Consider the following 22510-nt stretch of genomic DNA (forward strand, 5'->3'; position numbering starts at 1 on the left):
TTAAAAATCTGACATGATGCATTAATGGTGCGCCTTATAGTCCGGTGCGCCTTATAGTCCGGAAAATACGGTATGGTTTATTTTATAATGTACATCATTGGGTGTGATTATTGATGTATATTTATTTGTGAGATGAAAAGTTGAATTGTTTGGGAAAATGGGATTTATTTACTGTAAACACAGGGACCGGTACACTACGCAATTACCCAAAGGCTACTTTTGTTTATGTCTTGTCTTCAGTATTCCGCCCCAAACGACTAGAACGCTTATTTTTACGTTAGTGTTTGAGATCGATGGAATTCTTTTCTCCTTTTTTTTTTTTTTTTTTTTTTTTTAGACCTCTGCGTAAACAAAGGAGATTTTCTCTTGCCGGACATAATTTACCGGAGCTGTCGACTAGTGAAACAAACGGAACCCGAAAGAGTCGAGCCTGCGAAATACGAGCATGCCGTTAACGATGACAAACAATCGTAAGTTGTGCAAGTCATAAATGGGTTACTGTCGCTCGGCACCGGTAGAGATGGCGACTAGCGTTTAGAAGCGATAAAAGCAAGAACTGACTTCAAACTTGTTAAACACGAAACCCTTTTCACACTGCACTTAGGGAAAATCGCAGCATGACAGTCGTAATTTCAATCATTCTACTACCACACGCATTCCAATCGTACCACGTGAGATCCAAGAAAAAAAAAAATTTGTGTGATGTCAGCCCTGTAGTGTAAATCCAGGCGTAATGAAAAGCCAGTTTTCATTCCTTCCTTCCTGTTTTATTTTTGGGGGGGAATGTTTTTGCTCTTTTTCAAACACTTTCTCTCCAGCGACTGGACTTACGGTGTCCGAGGTCAATAGCGGGCCGTATAAGATGTGTCGACTATGTACAGTATTGATGTGGAGGCTCTGACCTCACTTCCAGCCACTCCAAAGCTTAACAGTGAAAAATTGGCAGCGACAATAATAACTTAGCCTGGGGGTACAATAGACTGTGGGCTCTCAGGTGGATGCTGAGGTGGACCGTTTCAAAATGGGATATCAATGGCAGCAGTGCGGCGGCCAGAAGGGCAGTTGCGACCTCAGAGCCTCACCATGATTCAAAGTGTTTTCTGGCTATAACTCGCACGGAAAAACAGCCAAAGTGTCCAAGCTCACTTTTGGCCCATGATTGCTTTGAGTAATAGCTGCTGAAATTTGGAAACAGGGTGCAGGGAAGAAGCTCTGGCCATCTGTCATACAGGAGCATGAAAATAGAAGAACTTTCAAAAAAATTGATTTTTTTCCCCATATGTAGTGTTATGGGAAGAAAGCTAGATTTTTAGCATGTAGTTCAAATTTTATCAATAAATTGGAATGCAAAAAAAAGTATTTTAATCAATATATTTTGACGGCAATTCAATGTGACTTCTGGAGACGGGTTCCGAAATGAGCGGCTTCACCTTGAGAAGCATTTCATTTTGGGAACAAAGTCTGCTTCCATTTCTTTGCTTTTACGTTTGCCATCCTTGAAAGGATATGTTGTAAAAAAAAAAAACGGTATGTAGCCTGCGATGGTCAAACGGGGCGTGACATCACAAATTCGATTTTGTTTTTTTTGTTTGTTGAAAATTTGATTACTTTTTGGGCTGGCATTTTTTATTTTTATTTTTTGCTTGCTTGAAATAACCCTAAATATAAGTATTAGACCAAAATAAATGAACTGTACATAAAAAAATCAGAAAAATACTGTGTTCCTTTTTAAGATGTATTACGTACTGTGAAAAATAGAAGACCCGGAGGTTTTGTGCGACTCATATCACCACAACGGCATTCCACCGTTGGAGGAAATAAGAAGCTCCTAATAATGTCAGATTACAACTCGGACTAAATCATGTGGGATTGGCGTGACAATCATTGTGTGTGAGTTTGATTAGTACTTATGTTCTGTGGGACATTTATATCCTGAGATAAACTGTGTGTATTTGTGTGTGTGTGTGTCGCTCCATTCACACGGCCATCTGTGTGTGTGTGTTTGTGTGTGTTTGTTTCGCCCTATCTGAAATGGCATCTTTGTTGTTTTACCATCCATTACTCACTCTTTATTTGCGTGTGTGTGTTTGTGTGTGTGTGTGTGTGTGTGTGTGTGTGTGTGTGTGTGAGGAAAACCATTTGGGAAAACCAATTACCTCAGGTAAATAGCATAAGCTGGCGCTCTTAGATTTAGCCAAATAGTGAATTTGTAAAATAGGAAAGGCGATGGGATGAAAATGACCCGCCTCAAACCACACACACACACACGCACGCACACACACACACACACACACACACACACACACACACACACACACACACACACACACACACACACACACACACACACACACACACACACACACACACACACACACACACACACATATCTACCTTCCCCCATGCTTCATAAAAACCTAAAAGTTCACATTTATGAAATATTACCCTATAAAAGATTTTTCAAATCATCCCTCAGAACTCCTTTATAAAGAAGCATTATTATGATTATGAACTTACCACATAAAATGTGAGAAAAACTAGGAAGGGGGAAGGAGAAGTTCTAATTAAAATAATGCACGAGGAGCGTGGGGGGTGTGTGAAAAAAAGCGTCCTCAGTAATGGCGGCAAGGAGGAGAGGAGAGGTGGGGGATTATCTTGTTTTTCCCAGAAACGTTCTCATTTTAAATCTTCATTAGTCCCTCACTCACTCCTCCATCACAACAGTTGAAGTCTTGATTATTTTCATTGGGTTCTTGAGGAGGGCATCCATCTTTCCCTTTATTTTTTGTCAAGCTTCTCTCTGCTGGCCCTCTTTAAATGTGTATATTTATATCTATATATTTTTCCTTGGCTGTATTTAATTCAACAATATGAGGTATGACAAAAAAACAACAACTCTAGAAGCCAGGCACGTCTTTTGGTCATATAATAAGCAAGCTTGGAGAGGACAAATATCACTAACAAAATAATTGAAAATCATTTCAAATGACATTTCTGCAATTTTTGGTGTTGTGCAGGGGGAAAATGTCGGTCGATCTGACCGAGGTAGAAAGCAAACCAAATTCTGTGCAATCCAACCAAGATTAAAAATAGACATAAAAAAAATTGCTCCTGCATCTTCTTCTCCTTTTTGACCTTCACCAAAATGGGTCCGGTTCAGGAGGAGGTGGTGCGAATGCGGCACGACGTCAAGCATGTCTCTGGACGACAAACACTTCAGCTGACAGCTCTGTTGGAGGCCGAGCGACGCAGAGGACCCGTCATGGCCGCCGGCACAATCTCAAGTGAGGTAAGCATGTAGCCATCGGGGCATATGACAAAATTGTTCAAATCATTTGATATTTGGGATATTAGAAACATTATCCAGATGTGCCTGTGCAGCAACAACGAGCTGTCAGTCCACCTCAAGGCTGTTGATTTCATCTTCAAATACCCTGTGCGCATTTAATCGTTTGACACTTGGTGTGGAGATCTTAATCAGACTAATCCTGGATTACTAGGCCATGATCACAAATTGCGTATTTTTCAATGAAAACTAGATGTGTGCTCTCACTGTGTGCGATAAATCCAATTTAAGTGGCCTATTTGAAATAATTTGGTGCAGGTTTCCCGATACTTTGTCAATAAAGTCGTAAATGCATGCTGGGAAATTCAGCTCTTACGACTTTGACATTGTTTGTTATTTCTGCCGCGAATCTTCTGTGAGTGACAGCCATGTAACTGCATTCTTCTGAGCGTAACGGTGTGACACCAACACACACACACACGCATGACCTCTTTCACCCGTCCACTACGCTAAGGCCACGGCTTTCCTGCATGAGTGACCACACACAATTCACACGTCTGAGTAGCCACCAGCAAGAACAACACGCGCCCTCGCTGACCCACATGCTTGCAGCGGGCTTCACATCACACCCGATACTAAAGCACACGTTAAAAACGACGTCAATAACATTTTATAGAAGATGTATTTCGCAACAAAATGGCTCCCTTTCTGTGCTGTCACAGATGCTCTTTTCAGGCGTTTGTCGAATGCCCGCGAGAACGCTTAAACACAAATCGAAGCTGCTGTCGGCCACAGCTCACGCTCAAACACTCACGCGCGGACTCAAATTGAATTTGTGCGTGTCTTTGTGTGAAGTGTATTCATCTGTTTATGTTTTCAGTAATTAGAGAGGCGGGATTATGACACACACACGCACACACGCATACGGGTGTAAAAGGAATATCTGGAGGAAATATATGAACAAAAGCAGGACACGAGCCGAGCGACAGCACAGCAATGTCTTCAGAGATGACTTCTAAGAGAATTAAGAATGAGTCAGAAAAAATGCGAGCTGGTGAAAGCTGAAAAATAACTCCGTGTGTGTGTGCGTATGTACAAAAGTGTGGGAGCATGTGAAAGTTTATGTGCGTGAGCGACAAAGCATGTGAGAGATCCTGTGCATATATGAGAGCGTGTGAAAGTCTGTAAGTGTTTGCTTGCAGCCTCTACATCAGCAGTAAATAGCAGCAAGCTCATTTCAGTGTGATCAGCCAATTCATTATTAAAGCAGTGTGAGCTCTCCAAGATGAAGAAGAAGCACTTAAGATTTTTTGTGTTTGCGCACTTAATTAAAGCTTCCACGCGATTGCTTTCGTTCCTCGCCGTCGTGTCGTTTTACAAACGGCAACAATTCCGTTCGTGAAAGACAATTTTGTTCTTGAGGCACTTTGTGTTACAGGGAGAAATCACTGTCAAATACTTTATTACACACTCCCGGCCAGCGGGTAAAACTTCATAAATTCACAACAACCCCTTCAAATATTAAGAGAGTACTTTACATGTGTAATTTTACACATTAAGAAAATAATAATTTCAAAAATAGATAATTGGCATCAGTTTGAGGGAATTCAAACAAATCAATCGCCAATTTGAGGACAAGACTATTTATTTATTTAAATAACTTCTGTACTGTGTATATACTTGTGTACTTTTTACTGAATGTGGAAAATGTTGCTCTCCGGCTCGCATTGCAGTTTGATTCCAGTTAGCGTTTGCTAAAGTTAAACTTTATTTCTTTTTTTTTTTTATTCTTAACAAACAGCAAGAGTGTCAAGGGCGCTTCAGTGGAGGTTTGTTATGTCTGATGATTTACTGCCGTTTCTTTCCATTATGCAGCCAATTTTCCCCCCTCATGCGAGCTTGAGATTGTTTGCAAAATTCAAACAAAAAAAGGTAGATGAAAAGCTTCGAGCGAAAAGCAGATTATGAAATATATCAATTTTATTCATAGAACTTTGGTATCGGTAGTGGAGTTGGAATAAGTCTGCTGTGAGAAAACACAAGTTATCTCACAGGATGATGAGCTCATTTCATCACTAAAGCATGCGTTGGTCCTCTGCCACCCTAAAATTTGAAAATGTAGCTATTAATTTGAGCAGTGTGCATATTGTTTCCAAAAGCAGAAATTTTTTTTTTTCTTGTTTAGCGCCATTCATTTTCTATTAATGAGGACTGTCCCAAAACTTTTGTCTCTAAATAGCATAGCATACTTATTATGAGCATTATTTTGCACCAATACAATGAATCCAAATTGAGATGTTTTTTTTTTTAATCAGTGGAGTTCCTCTCGGCAATGATTTAGGTCCATTACTTTTCTACGATGGAAGTAAAAGGAATGTATTGCGAAGCTTTTGTTCATAAATTGTATCACATGAACATAATTTTGCACTGACATTCGTCCAAATTTTTTTCAGTGGCATTCCACAGGGAAACGTTTTAGACCCATTTATTTTCCTTGAAGAATGTTTATTTTTCCTGTTATATCTTTTAAAAGAGTCGATTTTGAGATTTGCAAAGAAGGGTACAAAAAGAGACATAAAGACAATTAATATTATATTAAAACCTGCCACGTCCGTATTTGGTCCATCCCTCGGCGTTCATTCTGTAGATTCGTAAAACATATTTGTATTTATCATGGCCGTCTGCTAGCATCTGTCGGGCTAGTGCTGTTTTGACAGCCGTTTCAAAAGCGCGGTTAGCAATTTATATGCAAAGCAGACAGATGAGGAAAACATTCATTGGAATGACACAGTGAGACGGGAGGAGATTTAATTGGACAGAAGCTCGCACATTGTGACTGCGCCAGAGATTGCTTGCTTGCAAATAACGACCACCGCGACACCTTTTAATCCAAACGCTCAAGATGTTCTTAGGACGGTCGGAAAAAAAAACGGAACAAAAATTGAGTTTAGATTTTATAATAAATGCAAGATTTAACTGATCATACTAAAAGCATTACAAATATTCAAAACAGTGACAAAATTAAGAAAAAAGGTCAAAGGTCATGTTTCAGATCTAAATTTGGATTTGGACTCAGGGGAGAGTTACTGAGAAGGCATTCTATTATATTCCAAATCTCACGGTGAATCTTCCTCGCCGCATGCTCGTCAGCTTGGATCCTTCTTCTGACACTTCATCAAAAGCGCGTACGCCAGAGTGGGGGCAGAAATAAAAAAAAAAAAAGATGGCGTCCGCCATAGAAGCCGCTGAAGAGCTCTCATGTATCATCTCATTACACTTGCTGCGCTTACGCACACGCTGGGGTTGTGTTGTTGACGTGTTGCCGGGAAGGAGCGCGTCTCACGAGTGAGTAGCCATCCGACAGACGTTATTATTTGAACGGGCCTGCCATATTGTTAAAAAGGAGTTTCCAAACTAGAGTCACGCTGGATGACATGGTCTTCATCACAAGGACGACAAAGGGTTCTGTTGTGGAGGCGGGGAATAACAAAACATCTGTCTTTTGTGTTGTTGTTCTTGCAGGATCTGATCTGCGCCGTTGTGGGAGTGAACACAGACTGAGCACAAAATGGTGAAAACGTGAATCGTTCAGAGAATAATGGAAAAAAATCTGTGAGTATGTGAATTTGCTTATGCTGCACTTTTTATCTATCTATCTATCTATCTATCTATCTATCTATCTATCTATCTATCTATCTATCTATCTATCTATCTATCTATCTATCTATCTATCTATCTATCTATCTATCTATCTATCTATCTATCTATCTGTCTGTCTGTCTGTCTATCTATCTATCTATCTATCTATCTATCTATCTATCTATCTATCTATCTATCTATCTATCTATCTATCTATCTATCTATCTATCTATCTATCTATCTATCTATCTATCTATCTATCTATCTATCCATCCATCCATCCATCCATCCATTATTTATTTATCTATTTAGATTTTTTAATTGATCGTGTCTCACCGTGTAGTTTTAATTCTGGGAAGAATTTCAAATTGTGCAATTTAAGATTCTTCGAGGTTCCGTTGTGCCTGAGACAAAAGGAAGCTACAAATGTTTAGAAGCAAGAAGTGGAAAGAAAAAGTATCCAGTGAGATGATAAAGTTGCTATCCGGCGCTTTTCTTGTTGTTGTTCTGATTAATTAATCAACTGCATCTCTTTTTAGTTGCACATCATATGCTGGCAAAAAAAAAAAAAAAGTATCACACGGAGAAGAAGTCGCTCGTGTTTATTCATGAAGCCGCTAAAAATACAAAAAAGTTTCAGTATTGCCAAACTGGGAGAACATCTTGAAAAAAATGTTCCCCACTTTTGGTGGGATTAATGCGAACACGATCAGACGAAAACTTGTCTGTCGCTTCCTGTTTGTGTGTGTGTGTGTTGAAAAAACAGCTTGGCAGCCATTTGGATGTTGTTGAACATACACGCACACGCAGATGTAATACGGAGTGACGTCTCGGATCAGAGCTCTGTGACGAAGTGAGTGAAGCGGCGAACGTCTTTAATGTAACACCTACTCATCTGCATCAGACGCAAGTCAAAGGCAACAACACACACACACACACACACACACACACACACACACACACACACACACACACACACACACACACACACACACACACACACACACACATTTGCTCATATGCTGCTAACAAATATTCATCATGGTCGTGATTATCATGCTTAATCAACTTGAATAAAATGCAATGAGAGCTTTCCTGCAACGGGAATTACGTCGCACTCTAACATTCGAAACATCAGCGGCGATTCTTTTGCTCAGCTTTGGGGAGTCCACTCGCTACAATCGGGCCCAAGCTAATGGACGACATTTTACACAGCGTGTGACCATCCTTAACATGTTTTTATGGATTATTTGGCCCTCGTTGTCTGGTTCCACTTCATCGATTCACTGTTAGGGAACAAATGCCACAGCGTGACTGCAAATTGGCTGAGACGGGCTGCCGTGCAAAGACACGCCGACCTGAGTGACAAGTTGCGGGAGTAGTCCAAAATTGGGTCGAAATCATGGCGGCTCATTTTAGCCAGCTATGCTGGTGGAGAAACTCTTGAATGAATGCAAGGTGTGCGTGTTTGTGAGTGGTCATTCTCACCACTTTGCTGGATTATTTTTTTAACCTATTACGATGTGGCTCAGTGCTTTTGGGACACACGCACACACACGCATGCATGCACACACATGTAGACAGTGACCTCCAGTGACTTCAACATGTCACATGACTTATACACACCGTGGGAACAAGACAGAAGAATAGAGGAGCAGAGGTGTTCGGCTTGTGTGTGTTACTTGCACTACTACTTGTGGTCCTTTGTACATTGCTCATTTCTTATTGACAAAGCACTTGGCAAAAATAAGTAACCGTTTGCCAGAAAAGTTTCGATGGATATTTTTGATGCATTATTCAACTACAGTCATGAGGGGGAAGCGGTTTGCAGTTCTTTGCCATTCTGTATGAGTAGAAGTGGAAGTGACCGTCTGGTTCCAGAGCTGGTAAAGCATGACTACGTCTCTGCAAGAAGCGCACGTGCATTTTATTTGTTATCTCACGTAGCAACAAAAGAGCAGATATCAAATCCGCCACGACTTTGTTTACGTAACGGCGGCCGGCGGTAACGAGGCAATCCTCCCATCTGAACACTAATTACGACCTTCCCCCCCCCTCCATCATGGCTGGATGGTGCTGTAATTTGTAGTTAAACACAGATCAATTAACATTCGTCTCACCTGTTGTGCTGAGAAAGATTTCGCTGTTGATGGAAAAAGAGCTTTGCTCGCACACTTCGCGCTTGCTCGCTCGGGGAAAAACGAGGTCAATAATGGCCTGCTTTATCTCATCACAAGCCATCGCTCTTCTTCCTCCTCGTCTTTGTCCTGGCTGACTTCTCTTTTCACGCACTTTACCAAACTTCTATTTGGCGGCGTCACTGATCAGACCCACTCTGGAGTTTTGTCTGCTTGATCACATGACGTGATTAGAAAAAAAAGAAAAAATGCTAGGATGGAATCGTAATTGGCCCGCCACACACAGCAGTTGCTATATTCTCCCGTTTGTTTGTAAATTGTTTTTGGCACTTCTGGACTTATTGACTTGTTATTTGCGCGGACTTGTGACATCACACATGCAGAAACTGCGAAGAAACACGGGAACACCTACAAGGTGTGATTTACCCACAGCTGGCTTTAAAATGTGGAATTTTCCTGAGACTTATGCAATTAAATAAAATACATCCTCTCCATCCCAGAATTTATTTTGCACACATTGCAAAACACTGTCAATTGTTTTCATTTTGAAAAACAAAAGGCATGTTCAGTCTCGTCGACTGACTATTTACAGCCAACTTCCCTTAACACAATTGCAACTTGCAGGTGTGTGTGTGCACGTGTGTGAGCTTGTTGGAGAAGGTGTAGGGCATTAAATTGAGCGATGGAGCACTCCTATTGATTTCCACAGTAGAGGAAAAGTAATCTTCTCTACGCTGGATCCACTCGTGTGGAGTTGTATGTGTGTGTGTGTTTGTGTGTGTGTGCGTGCTTGGCGATCCCTCTGTGATTGAAACAGTGGTCAGAAACAGTATTAAAGATTTGATCGGCTCCCCTTAGTCGGTACAGTATATCACTCCAAAGTAGTGGATAATAATTGTTGCCGTAAACATCGTCGTGTGTCAAAGCTTTGTTTTTGTGCTCCCTAAAATAAATCAGAAATTTTTTGACAGAACACCCAAAAATATTTGTCATCAAAATAACGCTGATATTATTCGAGCGATGTTTTTTTGAGGATTTGTTTCAGGTTTATTTTGCGTCTGACTGTGACTGAGCTTCAATATATTTTTTTACTCTAGCGGTGGCCTTTGCCGGGGATTTAAAAAAGATACCCTGCCGAGCAGATGTAATGTGAATCGAGGAGAGCGTATTCATCTCACGTTGGAATGAAATGGTGAAAATCAAATCAATTGGATTCCCATTGAGATCAGGCATAGCCACATTACAGCTCTTTTGCATTCACCAAGTTCTTTATCAGGCTTTCACACAGACTAGAATGGCAATCATCCACGACAGCACGACGCGGTACAATTTCTGACTGAAACACAAAACAGCTCTCAGGACGTCGTGATGCTATTTGCTCGTTGTGTATTTAATCAGAGAAACCTGCCTAGGCGCATGATTTGACTATTTGTAGTTTTCACTTTTGTTTTATGTTGATTGCCAGAGTTTTGATTAGCCGGCTCGCAGGGCAGGGAAGGGAGGCCGGCCTCATTTGCGTGATTGCCAGTCAAAACAGTCATTATGTTATGAGGCACGATGAGCTGTCAGTCTTCTTCATGCTGATTTCAAAGCACAACGTTATGTGGAAATGTTAGCTAGTAGAACACTAGCGGTTAGCATTTGTGATTTACAATTACGAGCTTCAATGTTTTTTCATTCGACGACTGCAAAAGTGCATATTTTTTAAGTTGCCGCCGGAGTTTTAGTCCCTAAACTGTTTGCATTACAGTGCAATGCAAAGCATCTTTTTAATCATCAGCAAGGGACACTCTCTTTTGAAACTGTGGCTAATTAAATTACATTCATTTGGCACAGTCGCAAGCCCATCGGGACACGAGGCCCAAAGCCAGAACCTTGGCAAGTCACTAGCGACTTGCACTTAATTTTCATTTGAAAAAGTTATTTATTTTTTTGCACTGGCATCTCGGATTCCTGTCGATGTACGACTAATAAAATATATTTTTCCCCAGTACTATTCTGTAATTTATATACAGGGTATAAAATATGATTTGCACTGCAAATTACTGAATTACATTTAAACCTCTGCTGTAATTAGCACTCAAGTCAGTAGAGGGCGCTCATGTAACTGCACAGCATATGCAAAACCTTTTCACGTCCCCAACAACAACAAAATGATGTTCATCGAAAACTGTTCTATTAAGCTTCTTTTTAATAACGTAATTAGAACCCGTTGTGACTTTCACTCCTTTAACAGGAACTGTTCAAACACGTAAGCTCATACGTTGCCAATGTCGGAAGAATTCATTAATGGCTGTCATCACTTTAACATCCGCAGAAGTAAACATGGAGCCCTGAAGCCCATTACACTTAAAATGTAATGAAGAGCTGGATGTGTGGAAGAATGTAGGAAGATGAAGACTCGGATGTATAGTCTGAGAGAAGATAAACGTTGAGAGTGGGAAACTGGAGACTCTCCTGTGTGTGAGTGTGTGTGGAGGTAAAGATAAGAAACCAAGGGCGAGAGTTAAAGAAGCAACATGTTAACGGCGAGAAATGATGGCAGAGGAGGAACGAGAGCTTGTTGGCTTCAGTGAACAAGTGGGGAATGACAAAGAGAGCCATAAAGGCACGGAGAGTGGGACAGGTGAAGTGCGCCATGAATAATGGAAGGAATGGCAAGCAAAGAAGAGATACAGAGCGCTGAGGAGGACAGGGGCCAAGTAGAGGAGGTGAAATATGTCAGAATTGATAAAAACCTGTGGGACCACCGGATCCCGAGACGGAGGACAGGCTGAGTGCTGTTTAATGTCTAAATGTGCTGCTGCACCATTTTTGTTCAGACGTCAATGTGTGTTAGCATTAGCATCAGGCTCGTGGATGGTGTTTGATTTCAACACTCGTGTAATTCTCTTTGTTTTTATGTTTTGCTTGAGTTGGTGGCATTAAAACAAGCCTCCTTTTTTGAAGAATTGGTCATTATTTGACAAATATCTGCCTGTTGCGAAGTGTGAAGAAGTAAGGCTGCTGCTCATATAGCAAGTCGTCACAAATCAATGGAATTGATACGGCATGTCGAAGCGTTGGTAAGACACTTATTTTCCAATCTTCACTGCTGGGCAGTCGAACCAAATTGAACAAGTTGAAGTAAACAATTCAACAATTCAGGAGGCTGCAGCCACTAGCATTTAACCCTTGTAAAAACGAGTCATCAACATTTCTTAGACATGTTGAACTTAAAATCTGAAGTGTCCAATTCCCCAGAAAATGACAATATGCTTGATTTGATATATCAGCCTAATCAGGCCTGTTCTTGCTTTTTTTTGCAGCAGCAGCAGCGGGAAGAGGCTTCATGTCGTAGAGGTGATGGAAGAGAAGCACTTAATTTAATTAAGCAGCTTTATCAGTCGTCCCTGCGCTCATATTGTGAAAGAGACCTGTTTGAAAAGGCGATAGCTTCGTAATTACCCTTTATCTGCTCGTTGAGGGACTTCGGACTACGACCATTTTGTTGGAGAACTGGAATGAACCGGTGAACGTGTGAACTATCATCATTGCAGAAATGCGTGCGTCATCCAACGCGTTGAGATGATGAGCACATTTATATGACATTATCATTGCATAGTGAAAGAAAAACTGGACATTTTTATTCATTATTTCATTTTAATTCATTTCTGTAAAGGCGGATTTCCCAATTGAAAGGCATGAGAAGGTTTCAAACATGGCTGCCAACTCCCCCGTGTAACCTCTAAGGAGACTTTTAATGTCGCTCAGTGTTGTCTAATCCATCCACGGGCTTTATGTTTTTTTAGCTCGGCTGTCTGTCTGTCCAGACTCGCTCCTGTGTGGACAATATCTCAGGAAGACGTGGATGGAATTTTATTACAACTGGCACAAACGTCCTTTTCGGGAAGAATGGATTAGCAATGTCAAAGTCACAGCGGGCCAAACATGTTTGACAGGAGGACATAAACAGACTTATCTAACCGTTTCCCCTCCCATGCGCCGTTCATACGAGAAGGTGAAAAACATTAGAGCATAATCGAAGAGGTCTCTGTGGTCTTCTCTTTGTCTCCATTCGCAGAAAGATTTTAAAAAGAGCTCCAGTGAGCCATCTACTTGAGAAAAAAATATGCTTCCATCAAATAGGTTGATTCTAGGAAAAGTAACGGCGCTTATTTTCCGTCAGCTCGATCTCCTTGTACATTTTGGATTCTGCACTCGGATGTTTTTTTTGTGCTATTTGTTTTCTGTAAGCGATTACTTCAGATATTGCCCAACAATATAACTAACTAAAAGATATCAACTAATCTCAAAAGAGGAAGTGTTTAAACTGTTAACAATAATGAATTGACTCAAATCTCTGACCAAAGTAGCTCATACTACAATGCTAAGTTAGCATTAGCACAGTAAACAAACGTCAGGCCTGTAAATGTACAAACATATGTACACTAACTTACTGCCTGGTACTTCATTTACACCGACTCAATACAGGTGATATAGAAAGTTAATCTCCGTATCTATGGCAACCGATTTCTCTCCAATTGCGATTTGTTCTTAGCACACATTTCATCCTTCGACGCTCTAAGAAGAGCACAAGGTGACGCTGAAATACGAATGGGGAAAAAAAACAACCCTGTACTTAATCCGATTCCATCTGTCTTGCCGCTCGTGGCTGATATTTACCAGTGTGTGTGCTTGTACAGAAACAGAGGGGAGGATTGAAAAGAGGACGATGTTAACTAATCTCTGTCAGCAGGCGACTTCCCCCGAGAGGCCGAGTTCATTTCACGCATACACCGATAGGTAGAGCATAACACGCTCGCTCAAAGACAAGAAGATAATCCCATCGGTTAAATACGGCAAAAAAAAACACAATGGCATTTGCATTTCAATTGCGCCATGAACGTGGAAAGCGCACTGATTCCATACTGCGTCGAAAGATTGATGTTTTGTTTAAGAGCTCTGAACGAGGTACAGTGAAAGAGACTTTCTACATGGCGTCTTCTCGTTTTGGAGTCATTTTGAGGCGCATTCGGCGGTTCCTGACATCTCGGGCTGATGCTTTTAGTCATTGTTCAGACTCGTCAGGACATATAAAGCTGAAAAGGGATCAAAACTGTTGTCATGCTAATGCATTGGGACAGACAGGAAATACCTGGAATGAATGAAACCGGTTCAGTACAATGGAGGAAAATGTTCACGTCAACGTTTTTATCTGACAGGCGAACGGAGAGTTATGCATAATTTATCGGTTTAAAGTCACTTCAGCGATACAATTTAGACACACATTAGCTAGCATAAAGCGATTGCTTGGGGTGAAAACAAATTGCTAACAGACGTGCCTTCGTGGCGGCCATGTTGGCAGGGGCTCTCATTGAGCACGGACATTAGCTTAGCGTCACCAAATAGGATGTATCATACCGACTGTTGTTATCAATCGAGGTTTGACTGAATTTGCTTCTACCCTTCCAATCCCTCAAATTTCGGAAACATAATAAATCCCCAAACAGACGCTGATATCTCCGTTGAGATGAACAGAGCTAATTTGATTTTATCACTTCCCGATACAAATTGCCGTGAACCTCATTGTGCAGGCCTGATATGGTTGTGGAAATTGAATGCAGGACAGTCATGTCACGGCTAATATCTTTCGTAATTAGGATACGTATTGGCGCCAAAAGTATTTCAGCACGCAATCAGCGGAACTCGTACTTGGCTACAAAGTTAGCGCAATGTCATTTTTATATCGTAACACTTTCTAACCGACTCTCTCTTCTTGTGATTGACAACTCTCAAAATCGCTTTTTCCGAAGTCCCAGCGTGATTAGGCAGTGCCTGAACAGCTGAACATGATGAAGCGTGACCGCTTCTATTTTGGCGTCCAATGTGAGCCGCGGTAGTCCGCGCGCCGCTAAATTGCTTTTCAACAACTATATAATAACGGCGGTGGGGCAGCATTTGTAATGGCGGTAAATAATGTCAAGAGGTTTTAACAGAGCACTACATCAAACGGGAGCGTTGAAATATGCAACGTTTTTGAAGAATGTCGCCCGAGCTGTTAGGAGACAGCGAAAGGGGGCCGTGTTGAACGTTTTGCTTTGCGGCGGGAGAACATGTTTTCTATTGAATTTATTCGCAGCCTCTGCAGCTGAGACTTTTGTGTTTTTCCTTTAACACACACACACACACACACACACACACACACACACACACACACACACACACACACACACACACACACACACACACACACACACACACACACACACACACACTCAAGTATACACATCTGCCATGCCACAAATGCGGATGAAAAGTAAATGCCCATAAAAAAAAAATCAAATCATCTCATGGTTCAAAAGGCAGGTGTTCCATTGCCTTTTCCTGATTTGTATATATGTGTGTGTGTGTGTGTGTCTCTGTGTGTCTGTGTGTGTGTATGCATGAAATTTTGCATGCATGTCATCAAGCGGTTGGTTGCGTGCACTTCATTTGCCAGTCAACCATCCCACACCTGGTGACCTTTCAGAGGTCAGGTCATCGGCTGAACACGAGCTGTGATTGGTCCAAGTGACCTGGCGCACGCCCGCAACATCCATCAGTGAGTACCCTATACTCATTTTAAGTTTTATTACAAACAAATCCGAGGTCGCATACGTACGTTTGTTGCCCTTAGAGGCTTCACTATAATTTCGTCTTGTGTCATTTTTGCCCTTTTCTGCTGTGACGGATGAAGGAGCAGCTAGCCTGTGGGGGGCAGTGTAGCTCTGTGACCCAATAGAATAGAAGCACCCATAAAAAAGAAAATGAGAGAGAAAGCGAGAGACATGGTGACATACACCGACTAAGCACCCATGTGTCAATCTTGTCCACTTTTGTTGCAGTCCTCAAAGGTCTGGTGGCTCTTACTTCCAAGCACATCTTAAAAGTTACAACTCGGGCACTAGATAAGCAACGGACAAGGTCGTGCAGCAATTGTGTGTAAGGAGAAAAAAAGCACCTCTAGCAAGCACCCTCCCATACATGATGTGTATTTCCTGAGTTTGGTTCGAAGCAAACATTAGTGTTGAGCGATACGGTCCACCTTGTCTGACAACCGATGCACTCGGCTATTAACTGGTTGTGACATCTGTTTTGAAGGCAGGCGTGTGTATTGTGGGCATCCATGCGTGTGTGTTGACTCATAGAAGGAGGATAGAGGTGATGTGGGGGGTGCAGCGTGTCCTGAAATGCATCTGTGACAGATGTGCATGTGGAAAGCATGTCAGGGATGTACATGCACCAGTTACTAGCTCAGCCAGGTGAGCGCCATGTCCGCTTAAAATATGTGAGTGATTTTGTGTGCGTACGTGTGTAAAACGCGGAACCATGCCACAAAGAGTTTTGGATTGATTTTTTTTTTACTCACACTTTCCAGGTCAATAAAAAAATAATAATACAAATAAAATAAATTTAAAATGAATATTAAATATATTACGATTAAAATTAAAAACTAATTGCAACTAACTGAATTGAAAAAAACAAAATGAAATAAAACCTAATCCCAAACTAGAACCTTGATGATATTCTATGGCATGCATTGACAAAAAACAAGTTTGAAGGATAATACAAGGATGTTAGGTTTGATATCATGACATCAAAACACATAATGACTAAAACAAACATACAAAGATAATGATACTCATCACAAAAATCATAAAACCACTTTCTATCTGCCTCCTTGCCAATGACCCTCACTTCTTTTCGCAGTCCAAAATTGATTATGTGTAAATCCTTATGCGGGAGCACTTTAGGGATCAGGTTTCCGTGGTGACATATTGATTCGAGCGAGAGAAGGATGAAGCAATAAAATGACCGACGATGACAAAAAGTACAATGATTAACACTTGGCAGATGAAGAGCGAACCTACCGTAATTTTCGGACTATAAGTCGCGGTTTTTTTTTCATAGTTTGGGTGGGGGGGCGACTTATACTCAGGAGCGACTTATATACATATATATGTTTTTTTTTCACTTTTTTGGGCATTTTATGGCTGGTGCGACTTATACTCCGGTGCGACTTATAGTCCAAAAATTACGGTACCTCTTTTTTTCCCATCCCAACCTTAAATGTTTTTTATCCGCCGAGATACTTCATTTTCAAAAGTGTCTGGTGATGCTCTTAATTGCTTTCTTCGTGTGCATATTAATTGATTTGCATTACTTAATTGAAAATGTTGTTTTGTTAGCTCGTGTAAGCGACTGGCTGAAGGAACAAACAATAAGGAAAGATTTCGGAGAGGCCAGCGGTGGGGGTGTAATAAAAAGTCAGTTTGTAAGCCTCCAGAGTGAGGAGAACACGTATACAGTATTTGACGGATATGGGGAATTGAGTTCTCAGGATGGTGGATAAAGGGCATCAAGTCAGACGGATGAAAGGGACAAAAATGAAAGCTAAAGGCGTGCTTCCCTCAGGGTGCGCCGTCATTCTCCCTGGGAGATCAGAGAAGGATCTCCACACCCAATCGGACCAAAAGGGGTCGGGAATGCCTCGCGGGCGCTTGCTTGTACAAACGTTTGCCACGCGTGTGCATTTATAACAATAACGACAAGAACGCCAATGCTAATTTGATGCTTGTTTATTTGATTTTCCGTTTTGGTGTTTGCGAGGCTTCAGCACACTTTACAAATGTACTTTTTGTGGCTAAAGAGCTTCTTCTGTTCCGACACATTACAGCTAGCTAGCTAGTTTTAATTAAACGGGTTCAAACGTTGTTATCGTCTGAAAATAATCCAGAATTGAAGCATTAGTTGAGATAATGCCGCATGGCTCTCGCAGTTCTGAAGGATTAATAGATCTTTTTTTTTTTTTGCCTGTTTACAACACTTTAAATTGATTAAGAATGACCGTGGTGTGGACAGACAAATAGTATTGATTTGTGAAAAAATATCAAATTGACCCTATTTGGACAGATGGGGGTTTCAACCTGACAGCGTTAATATCGTTATTGATTTTGCTATATTTTGTGATATTGGAAACAAAAACAACACGGGCAAAAACAATTTAACTCCACATATGGAACAACTTGACATTTATACTGTGATGATGTCGGTGGTTTGACACCCTGTCGCTAAAAACATTTTAGTAACGGTTTCTGTGATTGTCTTTTTACACATTTAATACAGACGTGTGGATATTAGGAGGCTGACTGTTCACCTCTACGAGTTTTATCTACCGTATTTTCTGCACTATAAGGCGCACCGGATTATAAGGCGCACCTTCAATGAATGGCCCATTTTAAAACTTTGTTCATATATAAGGCGCACCGGATTATAAGGCCCATAAAATAAATAACTCAACGTTGCTCAAACGTTAATGCGATCACAATATAGTAACACTCGAAATAGTGAAAACAATAACAATATATCAATAACTCAACGTTGCTCAAACGTTAATATCACACAACACACAAAATAAACACGTAAAGCATACTTTAATAAATTAGTCCTCATCCACCAATCCATATTGGTCCATATATAAGGCGCACCGGACTATAAGGCGCACTTTTGAGAAAATTGGAAGTTTTTAGGTGCGCCTTATAGTGCGGAACATACTGTACTCATCGAACACTTTTACTGTGATAACCACCTTCTTGTGTTGATACTTTGTTTCGACGCTTCAAAGCTAGCTAGAAATGTTCTGCTTTCAAGTTTCCACTATGGTTTGTGAGCATCATGTGTTTCCAACTCGGGCTGCTCCTGCCCCGCAGTGTGGTTCTGGATAATTGCTTGTGATTACAGGTGCACCGGGAAGAGCTTCAGAAAAATCCCAGACGTCCGCACTGCAGGTCCCCGGGACCAGCCGCGAGGCTCCCTCTCGTCACGGCGGACACCCGAGGAGCCGGCCAGCAGGATTAGCTGTTGGCGTGCCTTTAGCAACAGCTAATGGCGAGATAGAAGTTAAGAGACATTTTTCTGTGCCCAGCTCACACGATGACTCTGGAATCGTCTGTCATATTTTCTTATTGCCCCCCCCCCACACACTTCACTTGAGGCACACTTTTCCACATTTTCTCACCTACTTTCTTCACTCATATAAAAGAGCTAAAACTGTGATTTTCACACTCTCTTCTCAGTTGGACTCACCAAAAGAGATTTCTTTCTTTCACCGTTCCCCCACTGGTATTACACGTCCATCCCTCCCTGTCTCTTTTAGTCCAATACAGGTGTGACCTAACCCCCACTTACAATCCCCCCCCCCCCCCCATCCAGATGAAAGGCTTCCCACCGCTACCCTCAGTTCACCCCCACACGCCGCCCGAGGGGACAACTCGGATATCGGGTGGAGACGCAGGTTTCTGGGAGGGGATCAAGTTCCCCTTCTTGAAACGTAATAGTACAGCGTCACCCCAGGCTACAATGGATGGAAACAATAAATGACACAGTTGTCTTGCATTCACACGTACAGTAAGAGGAGCCTCGTAGGCTTTTCAGCGAGACTATTGTCACCGGTGATGACTTAGAATAATTGATAAGCTTTGCTTGTGATCTTAACGCTTGATTGATTTGATCTTATAGTAATTTCATTGCCAAGTTGCTACTATATGCACTGGCGGAGTTAGATGGGGGGGGGCAAAGGGGCACTGCCCCCCAGAAATATTGCTTGGACCCTCAAAGTGCCAGCCAGGCCAGATAATTGACGTTTTGGGTGTTGAACGGGATACTGTACGTGAAAGCGAATTTTAAATGAGATATACTGTGCTTTTTTTTTTTTTTTCATAATTTGAAGCCATTGCTAAATGTTATGACAACCTTTCTATCTGTCAAAATACAATCAAGAAATATATCACAAATCTACATCATCGTTGGATTTTGATGAAGAAATATTTTATTTTTCGGACATCCCGCTACTTAGATATTCATTCTCTAAATGATGTCAATTTTTTGGGTACACCTTTCAAATTGAAGTGCAATTAATGATTACGATTAATCTCTGGTATTAGCGTCGACCTCAGATAATGAGCATTCAAAATCCATGACATTAAAGCATAATCCCTCAAATTGAGAAATGTGACCAGAATATAACTTTAACATGAGCATTTTTTTTTTCTTTTTCAACAGCACCATTATGATGATGAGTCCGGGAGTTGCCTAAGCAACAATAATAAGTGATGGTGTTAGTGGAGATCCTACTGCGAGGTATTAAAATGTGCACGTCCCTCTGTCTGTTCCCACTTCCCCCGCGGTGTTTATCCTCCTAGCCGCTATGACAGGTCAGTTAATATTGACATTATCTCCCTCTGCCACAATGACGGCTCAAGCTGCAGGAAGCCACTCATTAACTGCGCCCCAGCATGTACGGGGTGTGTGCTTCAGAGGTTCTGAGTGTGTGTGCGCACCTAGAGTCATGTTGATTACTAGGACGGAAATCATTAGCCAGGTCTAACATGTGTTAAAGAGATGATGGACGGCTCAGATGTTTATCTCAGCGAGAAGAACAGATTGGTGCCATTGCTCACGGTGCTCGCTTTGGAGGTCGAAAATTGAAGCGTAAAGGATGAGTCGGGGGGGGGTTGATAGTTAAACAGAAGCAAGGGGAGTGTCTTGTTGTTTTGATACTCGACACTGGAGGGGGTAAAAAAACAAATTGGGTCGATTCAAAATTTGAAGGCAACAAATTAGGAAATTTGAAAGCGAGCATTTAAAAATAATATTCTGCTTTGGCGAAAGATGGCTTTACCTGCATTTTGCAGCAAAAGCAAAGTCAAGAATTCATTTTGAAGTTTCTCCAACTCAAGGTTTTTTTTAGTCCAAAAAAAAATAATATATATATATATATATATATTTTATATCCGACCATTAGAAGTGGAAACACGAAAAAATGGTTAAATTATGTGTTTGAAAATTTTGGGTGGATTTTTTTTTTTTTGGGGGTGAGCCACTCCGTGATTGAGAGTAGAAAATGTAGCAGTAATTGCAGTGGCTACACAAGTAATAGGAAGCTAAATTGGCTTCGGAATTAGACCCTGCCAGCTATCAGCCCCGGGTGCTACGAATGCATGTGTGTGTGTGTGTCTGTGTGTGTGTGTAGTATATGCACATAATATATTATAAAATAAGACTGCATTTTTATTTATTTTTGGCTAATATTTCTTTGCCAATTATTTTATGTTGTAAACAAACCTAACCAAAGTCACTGTGTTTCCCTCCATGTTCCTCCATGTTCTTGTATGTTCTTCTCGAGATTTGCAGTTAAGGGTTCCAGGATGAGATAGCTAACGGCAGTCTGCCCAAACAATTCGTAAGCGACTGCCCGGGGCCAATCTCAGGAGACCTGCTATGACTGTATTGGGGTTAGGAACGTTCTGTTCAGTGATGAGTACAGATTCTGCCTCGGGCGATTGAATCGTAGGGTTAAAGTGTAGAGAGGACGCTATGCAGATTCATCCACCAACAGAGTTCGATCGAGGCACGATGAGTTTGGGATGGTATCTCCCTCACTGGAATAAGAAGCCTTAATTGTCATCATTGGAGATGTCAATACAGAGTCTTCTGAGTTTGCTCATGTGACCTCTGCAAGATAAGCCCAGTGCAACAGTGATGTCAAAATGGCCGCCCCTTGAGATGGATCAAAACAGCTTGTTTACAGACACCGTTTGCTACGTATTTTGATCTTTTGCACTTTTGGAATACAATACCTAAGAAACTGCTGAGGTTTGAGATCCAAGAATGAATAGCCAAATAGCACGATAGCTACTTTATTGCAGAAAACAGCGCTTTGAGAGTCTATAGTGTGAAATGAACATGTGCGTAAAAAGCAATAGATGAGGTGAAGGTGCTTAAAGTGAGTATGTTGGGCACAGCTTGACAAGCGGGAAGACTATTTGGCCAATCAGGGGATGGGAAGTCTATCAGGATTTATAGGGAAAATAAAAGATAAGGTCACTGTGTTGTAAGCTTTAATATTAATGTGCTATTTAATGACCCTTGCAGTGTTGGAAAGTAGCTTTTTGCGAAGAGTAAGATACAGCTGCAGGCTTTTATTTGAGGTGCTGCTGCTCCAGCGGTGTTTCACAAAATCTGTTTTTGGTGGATTACATGAATCTTTTTCAAAACAGGACAAGGAGAATGAGACAGTCGTCGTGCTGCTCATCTCATGGTACGCCCTGTCTACATCATGATGGTGCCCCTTGTGATGAGGAGCATAATGCGTAATCACGAAGCTAATTACAACACACTCCAAAAAAGCACATGAAATCATGTTTTTGGAGCGAGCATCATCACCAAGTCCTGAGAGACTCGAAGCTCATTGGTGTCAACATCAGTGGAATGGATCTTGATTGCTTTATTTCAGATGGCGCCTTATTTGGCTTTCAAACTAAACTACAGTGATCCCTCGCTACTTCGCTTTTCGTTTATCGCGGCTTCCCTACTTCGCGGATTTTTTTTTCCAAATTAAAAAAACATTTAAAAGTCAAGATAAAAC

General features: G+C 41.3%; 1 protein-coding gene and 1 long non-coding RNA gene across 2 annotated transcripts in view; one reads left to right on the plus strand and one right to left on the minus strand.

Annotated features, from left to right (window-relative positions):
* Window positions 1–22510, minus strand: part of LOC119121608 — a 408423-nt gene that overhangs the window by 8615 nt on the left and 377298 nt on the right. The gene's annotated exons all lie outside the window — the stretch shown is intronic.
* LOC119130098 lies at window positions 3161–22455 on the plus strand. The gene is made up of 4 exons (XR_005099364.1): window positions 3161–3289; window positions 6809–6898; window positions 18826–20596; window positions 20695–22455. It is a non-coding gene; the product is annotated as an uncharacterized LOC119130098 (long non-coding RNA).

This window comes from Syngnathus acus, chromosome 1, assembly GCF_901709675.1.
Source record: "Syngnathus acus chromosome 1, fSynAcu1.2, whole genome shotgun sequence".
In the NCBI taxonomy this organism is placed as follows: domain Eukaryota; kingdom Metazoa; phylum Chordata; class Actinopteri; order Syngnathiformes; family Syngnathidae; genus Syngnathus; species Syngnathus acus.